This window comes from Gekko japonicus, unplaced genomic scaffold (genome assembly GCF_001447785.1).
Source record: "Gekko japonicus isolate JY-2015 unplaced genomic scaffold, Gekko_japonicus_V1.1 scaffold1655, whole genome shotgun sequence".
Lineage (NCBI taxonomy): Eukaryota > Metazoa > Chordata > Lepidosauria > Squamata > Gekkonidae > Gekko > Gekko japonicus.
In genome coordinates, this window is record NW_015166471.1 from 353464 (window position 1) to 363906 (window position 10443).

The following is a 10443-nucleotide window of genomic DNA, read 5'->3' on the forward strand; positions in this document are numbered from 1 at the left end:
CCCCTCATGGGGTTCGGCAGTGGAGCTGCAAGGCTGGCGGCGGCGGCCGGGACCGTTGGGGGTGGGGTGTGTGGCCTTATGACACACTTCCGGTGATGTCAGGGGTGTGTGGCCTTATGACACACTTCCGGTGATGTCAGGGTGTGTGGCATATGCTAATGAGTTATGCTACTGAGTTCCCCTAGCTCTTTTTCTACGAAATGACCCCTGGCCCTGTTGCCTAAGACAGCTGGGACGCCTTTGTATCCTCAGATAAAACCCCACCAGGACCCAGCTAGGGTGGCCTGGTCTGGGTTGGAAAACACCTGGAGCCTTTGGGAGTGGATCCAGGAGAGGGTGGGGAACAGGGAGGGGAGAGCATGGTCCAATGCCATGGAGTCCACCCTTCAAAGCAGCCACTTTTTCCAGGGGAGCTGATCTCTGTCAGCTGGAGATCACTTGTAAAAGCGGGAGATCTCCAGACCCTGACTGGAGGCTGGCAACCCTAACCCCAGCAGTCCAGTCCAGTTTCATGACCCACCAAGCTGAATGCCATCCACCAACCCTGCCCATCTATGCCGTTTCTAGTGCAAACTTTCATTTCCTCCAGAATGTTTCCTTGATTCATTGCCTTGTTTTTATTTTCAAGAACTGAACCGCAACAAGTAAAATCTTTAGCACTTAGGGATGCCAGCCTCCAGGTGGAGGAAATCCAAAAAACTACATCCGTGACATAAAATAACGAAGATTCGATAAAGATATGTTTGCAAAATCATTTACGGTAGTAATTCTGTAGAAAATTCTCTTCTGCTATCACTCACATGCAACGAATGCTGCGCAATGTAAACAATTCGTTTCACAATAATTGCTTTATCTGAGCGTGTAGCAATCACAATTCTTATCACTAGAAGGAGGAGAAGATACACATTCAATTGTAAACGTAGCTTTAAAAATCATAATAAACCTGGAGATCCCCTGGAATTAAAGGGTCATCCCTAGACTACAGAGATCAATTCCCCTGGAGAAAATGGATGCTTTGGAAGGATAGACTCTATGACCTCGTACCCCACCGAGGTCCCTCTCCTTTTCAGGCTCCATCCCCAAATCTCCAGGAGTTCCCCAGCCTGGGTCTGGCAACTCCACCCCCTGCTGGTGGCCAGGGAGGACCTAGCAACCCTACATAGCACCACCGTCTGAGTTTGAGTGTTCGACTAGGATCCAGAAGAGCCCTGCTCAGATCCCACCTCTGCTGTGCAGCTTAACCTTGAGCCAGTGACTCTTTTGCTCATCCTAACCTGCCTCCAGGGATTGTTATGAGAGTAAAATGGGGGAAGGGAGAACTAGTCACAATGCTCTAAGCTCCTTGGAGGAATACATAAGAGAGATCAAATACATAAGAGAGATCAATTCAGCAAATGAAAATACCGAGCCAGCCCTGCACATGTTTAGGGAAGCCAGCCTCCAGGTGGGACATGGGGATCTCCCGGAATTGCAGGTCACCCCTAGACTACCGAGATCAGTTCCCCTGGAGAAAATGGATGCTTTGGGGGGGTTGACTTTATGATATTGCATCCCATTGCGATCCCTGTCTGAAACCGGGGGATCCCCCGCCCCCAACTGGGGAACAGCAACCCTTGTAGTGTCCAACCTTCAGATGGGGCCTGGAGTCCTCTTGGAATGATAACTGATCTCCGGACTACAGAGATCAGTTACCCTGCAGAAAACGGCAGCTTTGGCGGGTGGACTCTGTTGCATCCCCTCCTTGCTGAGCTTCCTCCCCAAACTCCCTCCTTGTTAGGCTCTGCCTCAAATCTCCAGGAATTTCCTAACCTAGAGTTGGCCACAGAAAGATCCGTGAGGAGCCATTGAGTCACAAGAATCACCTAAGCTGTAATCCCAAGGAAGCTTTCCTGGTAGTAAGCCTTGGGACTTTGCAATGCTTCCTGGTAGTAACATGGGACTTTGCAATGCTCCCTCTAAACTGTGAAGTCCCGTGTGCGAAAATTCTACTTTGTGAGCTACTGGCATTAAAGTAGCGAGTGACTGATTCGGCTACTGCATAAATTGGTTTGCTCTGGAGCCACCCTTCCTGAGCGAAGACAAACGTGTGTGAGCCGGAGGCTAAAAAACTGTGAGCTAGCTCACACTAACTCAGCTCGGAGGGAACACTGCTTCTGAGCAGACATGCTCATGACTTCTCTGCTAGTGAAGAACACTGCTATGCTGGGGCTGCAGAGAGGGAATGAGGAGGACTGATTGTGGTTGGTGGAATAATATTGGTTTGTCATAGAAACCCAGGCCACGTATTTATCCACTCCTTCAGATCCCAAATTGTTTCTATGGCGACCTCCCCATTGTTAATACAACAGGGAAGACACACGACAGAATCTTTCCGCTCTTCGGACACATGATTATACCTCTTATCTGCCAGCAGGTAGATTTTAAAAGAAACAGGAGGAAATGCTTTGTACAGTTTGCAGAATGCACCGTCATGAGGCTGGATCTTTTAATGAGAACTTGGATCTCTCGATACGGTCACTCCCTCTCCCAAAAGCATAGCCTATGATTTTGTTAATGTATCGGGATGAACTGAATGGTCAGAAAAACCACAGGCTTTGAGTTATACACAATATGTTTCGTGTGTTTGTGTGTGTACTGAGGAATGGCTTCCTGTCACACTTTAATGCCGTTCCTGTAATGTATTGAAATGTATTATATGAATCGCCTAATTCACATCCCCTGTTAAGCTTCGAGCCAGCCAGGGCTCCTTCAGTGCTCAAACACTATTGGTTGTTCCTGAACAGCGACCAATCACAGCAGGACAAATTCCCTGAGCGGGAAGAACACTCATTGGTCCTTATCCGCACAACCTCATTGGTTGTTTAATGTAAATAGGCGTGGCTATATTAGCCCGGTAATGTTTATAAGGAGCCTAGCTCCCAATGTTAAGTTGTTCTGGTTATGAATGCGTTTAAGTGCTTGTTCGTTACTTCAATAAAGCTGAATCACTAGCTGAAATCACTCTCCGGTCCTTTGTTAGCGGCGATCTAACAGTTGCAGCATAGACAGACACACAGAAATACAGACAGAGTAAGTCTTGTGGTGTTATTATAGAGAGAGAGTATAGTGTAGGTCCTAGAGTGTCAGACTAGGATCTGGGAAACCAAGTCCAAAGCCCTGAAGGTAATAGAAGTAACCCTGGGCCAGTCGCTCACTCTCAGGCTCCTTAAGAGGCCACGTGGAGGGGGCTGTATGCTACTCCCCTGGGTTGCCAACTCTTGGTTGGAAAATTCCTGAAGTTTTAGTGGTAGGGAGGAGGACAGGGTTTGGGGACGGGAGGGCCATCAATGGAGTATATTGTGAAAGAGTTCACCATCCATAGCAGCCATTTTCTCCAGAGGAACTGATCTTTGTAACCTGGAGATCAGGTGTAATTTGTGTGTACGGGGAGGGGGGATGTCTCCAGGCCCACCTGGAAGTTGGTCACCTAGCCTTGAGCTCTTCGGAGTAATTGCGGAATAAAAATGCAGTCGACAGATAGTGCATAGTTTCGACTGTGCTATTGAGCTGTTTTTAATGCATGGTCACCATGAGTAGAAGATTGGTATAAAAATATGAAATCAAGAAATGCATTTTCCCCTTATTAGTAAATGCTGTTAAGCATGGGAAAGCTTTGTGGGATTCGATCAAAGATCAGTCTAGACCAGCATGCTGCTTCTAGCAGTTGCTAGGCCCCTAAAAACTTACATTCACGTTTCCCAGCACCGTTTTGGAGTTTGCTACATCTAGGTGTCCCAAGTGGGCTGAAGAAAAGTGTTCTGCCCTTGTGACACAACCTTAATGGGATATTATTTGCCAGGTGATGTTAGAGTGAGAGGCAGTTTGGCGCAATGGTTAAGAGCGCGGACTCTAATCTGGGAGAACCGAGTTTGATTCCCCACTCGTACACATGCAGCTGCTGTTGTGACCTTGGGTCAGTCACAAGTCCTCTCAGAGCAGTTCTGGAAAGAGTTCTCTCAGCCCCACCTACCTCACTGTTGTGGGGAGGGGAAGGGAAAGGAGATTGTAAACTGCTCTCCTTCGGGTAGTGAAGGGTGGAGAATAATCCAATCTCTTCTTCTCCTTCTGCCGTCATGCCGTGAAAATGGTCAACTGTCGATTTCGATACATTAAGCTTCTTTTTAAGGGGACACGTCATGTTTCTCCAGCTTTGTTGACAACCCTAGCTGTGGTGGTGGAAAGTGTCATTGAGTCACAGCTGACGTACAGAGATCTTGTAAAGTTCGCAAGGCAAGAGATGAGCTGAGGTGGTTTGATGTTGCCTGCCTCTATGTAAAGGCCCTGAACTTCCTTGGTGGTCTCCCATCCAAGTACTGACCAGGGCCAACCCCATTTAGCTTCTGTGATCAGACGAGATTCCAACCAGGTCAGGGCTGCGTGACTATTATCATGATTAGCTAATCTGCAGTGAAGAGTCAAATTGGAAAAGATGGATATGGTAGCATGGGAGCACCCCAGCACAGTCGTGCAAGTTCCTACCACTTATGCTGAGCCGGGCCGGGGCTGCTACGGGCCACATGTCAGAAGATCGTGAAGCTGAGAAGACTGGCCTTAGACAGCAAGAATGGGACGCCGACCCCAGTGGACCATCAGAGGAAGAGAGCCGGGGAACAGCTAACCCACCACCTGGGTGCCGGTAGGCAGCCCCACCTCCTATAATATATGTGGCCATAATCTAGGGAATTAACTTGCACTTGCAACATATCTGTAAACAGCTCTGAGACCTCCGGGTCTGAGCGGTATATAAACTGAAATGTAAAGTAAAGTAAAGTAAAGTAAAGCTCCTTTTCAAGACTACACAATTTAGTACATTGTAGTTGATAAGCCAGCTTGCAAACATATTCACATGTATCAAAAACATGACTCAACAAAGCATGGGGGCACAGAAAAGTGTTGGGTCATAGTCGCAGCAGGAGAGTATTCCTCTGTGCCTGTACACTGGAAAAATCCATTTTTGCTGTGATGATAAAGTGACTATGTTATGCATTGGTAGAAAACTGAGTTCAAGGAAAGATGGCCTTAAACTGTAGTATTGTATTAGATCACTTTGTTATTTAAGGCTACAGCACCTGTGTGAATTAATTCCAAAAGAGAAGTTGTGTAATTAAAAATAAATAAATAAACTGGAGTCTTGCAGCACTCTAAAGGCTAGCAAGTTTTTATTCTGGCATCAGTTTTTATACACCAGAATCCACTTTGCCAAGAAACCCTTTAGAAAGTATATTGATACGGCACATTGAGCGGCACATCTCACAATCATGAGTAGATCCTCTAGGTATGCATGTTCATCATATTTTCTGAACAGGAGCAATGTGGGTAGTGTGCATGCTTGAATGTGAATTGGGGGGATTAGTTTGCACATACACATGCAAATACCTATCAAACCACATTGTTCAATGTGCGCAGACAGCTTTTCTCTTTGCCTAGGATTGTCCATTTGGCAAGGTCATGGGCTTAGTCTGTGGAGGATGCCTTTTCTTGCCATATTCAGCAAGGCATCTGTGGAGAAATGCATTATATTTGGGGGGTTGGGCACTGTATAAACCCCCACACGGGTTTAAAAAGTTTTCCCTGTGAGTAGAAGACAGGCAGGTGACAGAGACTTTGGATGCAAGAGGCTAGATAACCTGGTCAACAGTGAGAGGAGAGATTTAACCCACAGAAGGGATGGGCAGACAGAAGAGATAAAATTCCTTTGGCACCTAGGAGGAAGGGTCCATTTTCATTGCTTCCATCTAGGGGAAGGCATTCTCTCACACTAGGGCTCCATCTTGATGGCTACCATTGTCATGTGGAGCAGACAATGGTAGCCTGAACAAAGAGGTCAAGGTAATGGAGGGCTTTTAGAACACTAACTTCTAAGATCATAGAACGCCTTTGAGTAAGACCAGCTAAGGCATGTACAGAATTGAAGGACCGACTGTATGCTTGCACCTTTCTCTTGTATCCCTTGCTTGATCCATTGCTGTGCAGAGTATGTGTGTAGACTGCTTTCTCTTAATAAATTCTTTACTATTTTAAATGCTGATAGTTGTTCTCCATAACACATAGATCTCTACTGTAATCAAAACTGGCATCAGGAGAAGGAAGGCAGATGGTCAATAGATTGCTAGAGTGCACAAGTACAGTAAGCCACCCCCATGTTAACCCGTCACTGGATAACAGGAGACTCAGACACTAGGTGTAGACTTTAATTGGCAATATGGAAGGGAAGCTGGGATTGTTTGCCCTCTTGGTGGGTAATTCCATAATCGACCTGCTGATGGCGGTGTACCAAAGGAGAAGCAAGTGATAACACCTTGGGTGAGGGGTTATTAGGTGAACCAGGAGAGCGACACATTGTTGTACAGAGCCTTGGGATGACCACTGGTGCCTAGATGACTTGAAGGGGTGAAATTAAGTAGGGACCAGGGATCTGGTAACTATGAATTAATGACCTAATGTGTAGCTAGTATATTAACTGTAGCTTTTTTTTTGTTCTAGTTCTCACTGCTAATGTTCTTTTGAAATATTCTTGCACACTTTAATAAATATCCCTTGTTTATACTTGGTGTGTTTTGTACTTCAGGTGCCTCAATCCTAATTCAGTACTTTAGACCTTAAGAGCCATCTACCAGATTAATTGTTGTGGAAACTCACTCTGCAAATGGCCTACTTTGCAGAGCTGACTTTCTTGATTCATTCCAGTAGGGCTAGAAGCTTGCCCCTTAGCTTCGGACTATGTGGGTAGTCCAAGGGGCTGGTGGCTGATACCAGAACTGGTGAGTGTGTGGACACTCCCCCTCCCAGGGTTTTGTAATTTTGTTCTCTGCCGGCCAGTACCAAGAATCCCTTGGATTGGGGATTCTTGACAATGTGCAGTCCAGGTATATGTGGCTGCTAGGTTCTGGTACACATGGATGTAGCATCTGGGGAAAAAACAAACGCTTGTGACAAAGTCGGTTCTAGCCCATGAAAGCCGATGCTGGACTGACACACATTACTCTTTGAGGTGCCACAAGAGTCCTGTTTATTTTCTGTATGAATCAAATCAGCTTCTGCCCTTGACACACTCTGAGCCAATGAAGGGAGTAGTTCTGATCACTTTTGCATAGCCTTGCCAGTGAAGGAAACCCCCACTTTCACTTTAACCACAGATTTATGCCTATTTCCCTTCCTGTCTGATTCTCAGAAAAGCTGGCCTTGAAAAAATAAAATCAGTCTGGAACAAGTGGCTTAGGTCACCGCAGCAGAAGAATGGTCTCTGTCATGGGCATAAACCTCCTTATGACATCACAGCAATGCTTGTTTGCTGATCGTGAGTGAACTTTGGAGTCTCTGATATCCTGTCCTTTTACCGCTTCCACCATTTTTTACAGAAACCCCAAAGCTATTAAAATAAACAAACGTGGGTAGATTTTCTCACACATCAGTCATCCTCTTCCCCCATCTAACCCCATCCTTTTCTTTCTGCTACACGGTGATATATAACCCTGGTGGCTGTTTCTAATGGTCTAATGGGGAGAAGCGATTATGCTATATAAGGGAACAGTGTTGGCTTTCATATGCTGTGGCTTTGGCTAGCCATATCTGTGTATGTTTGGGAGACAAATTATCCCTCCGCTCTTGCTATCTGCTACTCTTGGTCCTGATAGAGTCCCTGAAAAAAGCCAGACCTTCCGAAAACCACTCCACCCTTGTTTAAAATAAGAAAAGGGCTTCCCTTCAACTTCCCCTCCCCCTCTAGTGACTGTACATAAATAAACCTTCCGTTTGTAGAGTAAAAATACACACTTTTGAATATTATATGTTTAATGGTACCAAAGATCTGTGTAATCTGGCCTCCTGGTCAATGGTGCACTGCAAAAACATCTGGAAAATTTACAATCAAGGCCTAATGCAGGGGGGCCCGAACTTGCTGAGACGGGATACTTTTCATATTTTTGAGAACAGGTAGTGGCCATCATCACAAGATTTGTGCCACAAGCAGTGTTCCCTCACAGTTTTTTTTAGCATCCGGCTCACACATTTTTGTCTTAGCTCAGGAAGGATGGTTCCAGAGCAAACTAATTTATGCAGCAGCCAAATCGCTCACTCACAACTTTAATCCCAGTAGCTCACAGAGTAGAATTTTTGCTCACAGGACTCCACAGCTTAGAGGGGGCATTGATTGTGACTCCTAAGGAATTTTGCCCTATCTCTATGGTAAAGACTGGGGGATTCCTCGAGCATCACCTGTAAGTGTGGTGTAGTGATTTTAAGAGTGGTGGCCTCTAATCTGGAGAACGGGTTTGATTCCCCACTCCTTCACATGAAGCCCACTGGGTGACCTTGGGCCAGTCACAGTCCTCTCAGAACTCTCTCAGCCCCACCTACCTCACATAGTGCCTGTTGTGGGGAGGGGGAGGGGAGGCGATTATAAGCCACTTTGTGACCCCTTATGGTAGAGAAAAGCAGGGTATGAAAACCAGCTCTTCTTCTATTCCTTCGAAACTCCACCCTTCCCAGGCACTGCCCCTGAAATCTCCTTGCACTTGCTGGTGCAGGGCTGGTAACCCTAATCAGGAAAAGTCAGGTTTTTCTATGAAATGACCCCTGCTCTATGGTAAAGACTGGGGGATTCCTCGAGCATCACCTGTAAGTGTGGTGTAGTGATTTTAAGAGTGGTGGCCTCTAATCTGGAGAACGGGTTTGATTCCCCACTCCTTCACATGAAGCCCACTGGGTGACCTTGGGCCAGTCACAGTCCTCTCAGAACTCTCTCAGCCCCACCTGCCTCACATAGTGCCTGTTGTGGGGAGGGGGAGGGGAGGCGATTATAAGCCACTTTGTGACCCCTTATGGTAGAGAAAAGCAGGGTATGAAAACCAGCTCTTCTTCTATTCCTTCGAAACTCCACCCTTCCCAGGCACTGCCCCTGAAATCTCCTTGCACTTGCTGGTGCAGGGCTGGTAACCCTAATCAGGAAAAGTCAGGGAGGCGTGTAAATGCAGCACAATGTTGTAGAAAGCGAGGGGGGGCGGGGCGGGAACTGCTTCCCAAGAGCATTGAGCCCAAGGCAAATAACTTGTGTGAAAATGGCCCACATAGTTATTAACATGAGTGTAGAAACCCAATATCCACACTGCCCCAAGATTTAGCTACATGAGCCAAGCACTTATTTTATTGTCAGCAAGAGCAATGGATTTACAGACTATACATGCTGGCATTCCAGAAACTGCATATATTATATCACCGCCCTGAATTCCATATGGATGTATTTTAGTGTTTTTCAGTATTAACATGTTTCAGCATCGGTTCCTTTCTTGTGCTGTTCATGTACATTTCACTTTTCATTATATTCATTGGAGTGTTGATGTTACTTTGACAATGTAATATACTTACGGTTGTTTACGTCATGGTTTTATGTGTCGGTGCTATTACAGTCCAAGTTAGAGGACATTTCTCTATGGTGGTCTTTTTGCTTTCTTTCTTTGGTTATTGTCTAGATCACTTTCTGTTTCCTCTCTCCTTTTTTTATACCCATGCAAGCTTTCAAAGAGATCTGGCTAGCCAATCTTAAAAGCATAATGCTGGTCTAGGCAGACTTTTGTCCCAATCTAGTACGAATCTTGTTATGCAACAACTGAATCCAAGTAGCAGTTCTCCATCGACCCATACACAGAAAAAGAAGCTCTCTGCAGATGATATCTGCATGTTAAAAATCAATGCAAGAGAGATTTGGCCCTGCTCTGCCATGTACAGTCAATGCAAGAAGAGAGATTTGGCCCTGCTCTGCCATGTATGTATGATCTCCAACTCATGAGCACAGAGTCCAGTGGCACCTTTAAGACCAACGAAGTTTTATTCAAGGTGTGAGCTTTCCTGTGCCTGCATACTTTTCCAAATTCATTGGAAGGAAGGTAAGGTTCAAATTTATAGACGGGGCAGAACAGCAAATTAACATGTCTTGCGTATCTTAAAACATCTTCATCATGGTACATGTTAATTTGCTGTTCAGCCCATCTATAAGTTTGAACCTTACCTTCCTTCCAATGTATTTGAAAAAGTGAGTATGCGCATGAAAGCTCATTTTGCTGTTGTTCAGTTGGACAGTTGAGTCCGACTCTTCGCGACTCCATGGACCACATCACGCCAGGCCTTCCTGTCTTCCATTGTGCTCCGGAGTTTGCTTAATTTCATGCTCATTGCATCAATAACACTCATACCTTGAATAAAACTTTGTTGGTCATAAAGGTGCCACTGGACTCTAAATTTGTTCTACTGCTTCCGGCCAACACGGCTGACCACCTGAATCTTACCCAGCACTTGCATTTATGTGGGACAATCAGTACACATGCGGCCTTCCAACAGGGCAAATAGTGCCATTGGGTGGGGGAAAGGGTGCAGGGGAGAAGTCAGAAACTCCTTCTCCTCATGGACCAC